Raw genomic sequence first — 3870 nt, forward strand, 5'->3', positions numbered from 1 at the left:
ATATTGATTCTTCCTGTCCATGAGCATGGAATGTTCTTCCATTTGTTTGTGTCCTCTTTTATTTCGTTGAGCTGTGGTTTGTAGTTCTCCTTGAAGAGGTCCTTCACATCCATTGTAACTTGGATTCTTAGGTATTTTATTCTCTTTGTAGCAATTGTGAATGGGAGTTCACTCATGATTTGCCTCTCTGTTTGTCTGTTATTGGTGTATAGGAATGCTTGTGATTTTTGCACATTGATTTTGTACCCTGAAACTTTGCTGAAGTTGCTTATCTGCTTAAGGAGATTTTGGATTGAGACGATGGGGTTTTCTAAATTTACAATCATGTCGTCTGCAAACAGGGACAATTTGACTTCCTCATTTCCTAATTGAATACTCTTTATTTCTTTATCTTGTCTGATTGCCCTCTCCAGAACTTCCAACACTATGTTGAATAGGAGTGGTGAGAGAGGCCATCGCCATCTTGTGCCCCTTTTCAAAGGGAATGCTTCCAGTTTTTGCCCATTCAGTATGATACTGGCTGTGGGTTTGTCATGAATAGCTCTTATTATTTTGAGAAACGTTCCATCAATACCTAGTTTATTAAGAGTTTTTAGCATGAAGGGATGTTGAATTTTGTCAAAGGCCTTTTCTGCATCTATTGAGATAATCATGTGGTTTTTGTCTTTGGTTCTGTTTATGTGATGGACTACATTTATTGATTTGCATACGTTGAACCAGCCTTGCACCCCAGGGATGAAGCCAACTTCATCTTGGTGGATAAGATTTTTGATGTGCTGCTGGATTCAGTTTGCCAGTATTTTGTTGAGGATTTTTGCATTGATGTTCATCAGGGATATTGGTCTAAAATTCTCTTTTTTTGTTGTTGTGTCTGTGCCAGGTTTTGGTATCAGGATGATGTTGGCCTCATAAAATGAGTTAGGAAGGATTCCCTCTTTTTCTATTGATTGGAATAGTTTCAGAAGGAATGGTACCAGCTCCTCTTTGTACCTCTGGTAGAATTCGACTGTGAATCCATCTGGTCCTGGACGTTTTTTGGTTGGTAGGCTCTTAATTATTGCCTCAATTTCAGAGCCTGTTATTGATCTATTTAGGGATTCAACTTCTTCCTGGTTTAGTCTTGGGAGGGTGTATGTGTCAAGGAATTTATCAATTTCTTCTAGATTTTCTAGTTTATTTGCATAGAGGTGTTTATAGTATTCTCTGATGGTAGTTTGTATTACTGTGGGATAGATGGTGATATGTCCTTTATCATTTTTTATTGCATCTATTTGATTCTTCTCTCTTTTATTCTTTATTAGTCTTGTTAGTGGTCTATCAATTTTGTTGATCTTTTCAAAAAACCAGCTCCTGGATTCATTGATTTTTTGAAGGGTTTTTTTGCGTCTCTATTTCCTTCAGTTCTGCTCTGATCTTAGTTATTTCTTGCCTTCTCCTAGCTTTTGAATGTGTTTGCTCTTGCTTCTCTAGTTCTTTTAATTGTGATGTTAGCATGTCAATTTTAGATCTTTTCTGCTTTCTCTTGTGGGCATTTAGTGCTATAAATTTCCCTCTACACACTGCTTTGAATGTGTCCCAGAGATTCTGGTATTTTGTGTCTTTGTTCTCATTGTTTTCAAAGAACATCTTTATTTCTGACTTCGTTTCGTTATGCACCCAATAGTCATTCAGGAGTGGGTTGTTCAGTTTCCATGTAGTTGTGTGGTTTTGAGTGAGTTTCTTAATCCTGAGTTCTAATTTGATGGCACTGTGGTCTGAGAGACAGTTTGTTGTGATTTCTGTTCTTTTACATTTGCTGAGGAGTGCTTTACTTCCAACTATGTGGTCAGTTTTGGAATAAGAGCGATGTGCTGCTAAGAAGAATGTATATTCTGTTGATTTGAGGTGGAGGGTTCTGTAGATGTCTATTAGGTCTGCTTGGTGCAGAGCTGAGTTCAAGTCCTGGATATCCTTGTTAACTTTCTGTCTCGTTGATCTGTCTAATGTTGACAGTGGGGTGTTAAAATCTCCCATTATTATTGTGTGGGAGTCTAAGTCTCTTTGCAGGTCTCTAAGGACTTGCTTTATGAATCTGGGTGCTCCTGTATTGGGTGCATATATATTTAGGATAGTTAGCTCTTCTTGTTGAATTGATCCCTTTACCATTATGTAATGGCCTTCTTTGTCTCTTTTGATCTTTGTTGGTTTAAAGTGTGTTTTATCAGAGACTAGGATTGCAACCCCTACATTTTTTTGCTTTCCATTTGCTTGGTAGATCTTCCTCCATCCTTTTATTTTGAGCCTATGTGTGTCACTGCACATGAGATGGGTTTCCTGAATATAGCACACTGATGGGTCTTGACTCTTTATCCAATTTGCCAGTCTGTGTCTTTTAATTGGAGCATTTAGTCCATTTACATTTAAAGTTAATATTGTTATGTGTGAATTTGATCATGTCATTATGATGTTAGCTGGTTATTTTGCTCGTTAGTTGATGCAGTTTCTTCTTAGCCTCGATGGTCTTTACATTTTGGCATGATTTTGCAGTGGCTGGTACCGGTTGTTCCTTTCCATGTTTAGTGCTTCCTTCAGGAGCTCTTTTAGGGCAGGCCTGGTGGTGACAAAATCTCTCAGCATTTGCTTGTCTGTAAAGTATTTTATTTCTCCTTCACTTATGAAGCTTAGTTTGGCTGGATACGAAATTCTGGGTTGAAAATTCTCTTCTTTAAGAATGTTGAACATTGGCCTCAACTCTCTTCTGGCTTGCAGAGTTTCTGCCGAGAGACCAACTGTTAGTCTGATGGGCTTCCCTTTGTGGGTAACCCGACCTTTCTCTCTGGCTGCCCTTAACATTTTTTCCTTCATTTCAACTTTGGTGAATCTGACAATTATGTGTCTTGGAGTTGCTCTTCTCGAGGAGTAACTTTGTGGCGTTCTCTGTAATTCCTGAATCTGAATGTTGGCCTGCCTTGCTAGATTGGGGAAGTTCTCCTGGATAATATCCTGCAGAGTGTTTTCCAACTTGGTTCCATTCTCCCCATCACTTTCAGGTACACCAGTCAGACGTAGATTTGGTCTTTTCACATAGTATCATATTTCTTGGAGGCTTTATTCATTTCTTTTTATTCTTTTTTCTCTAAACTTCCCTTCTCTCTTCATTTCATTCATTTCATCTTCCATCACTGATACCCTGTCTTCCAGTTGATCGCATCGGCTCCTGAGGCTTCTGCATTCTTCATGTAGTTCTTGAGCCTTGGCTTTCAGCTCCATCAGCTCCTTTAAGCACTTCTCTGTATTGGTTATTCTAGTTTTACATTCGTCTAAATTTTTTTCAAAGTTTTCAACTTCTTTGCCTTTGGTTTGAATTTCCTCCTGTAGCTCGGAGTTGTTTGATCGTCTGAAGACTTCTTCTCTCAACTCGTCAAAGTCATTCTCCGTCCAGCTTTGTTCCGTTGCTGGTGAGGAACTGCATTCCTTTGGAGGAGGAGAGGCGCTCTGCTTTTTAGAGTTTCGAGTTTTTCTGCTCTGTTTTTTCCCCATCTTTGTGGTTTTATCTACTTTTGGTCTTTGATGATGGTGATGTACAGATGGGTTTTTGGTGTGGATGTCCTTTCTGTTTGTTAGTTTTCCTTCTAACAGACAGGACCCTCAGCTGCAGGTCTGTTGGAGTTTACTAGAGGTCCACTCCAGACCCTGTTTGCCTGGGTATCAGCAGCGGTGTCTCAGATGGAAATGCAGAAATCATCCGTCTTCTGTTTCACTCACACTGGGAGCTGTAGACCGGAGCTGTTCCTATACGGCCATCTTGGCTCCTCCCTAAATTTCTTTAAAAACTTTTTTTTTTTTTTGGTCTATATACACATTCTACAGTTAGGTTGATTTTAATTAAAA

The sequence above is a fragment of the Pan paniscus genome, chromosome 3 (genome assembly GCF_029289425.2).
Source record: "Pan paniscus chromosome 3, NHGRI_mPanPan1-v2.0_pri, whole genome shotgun sequence".
Classification (NCBI taxonomy): Eukaryota; Metazoa; Chordata; class Mammalia; order Primates; family Hominidae; genus Pan; species Pan paniscus.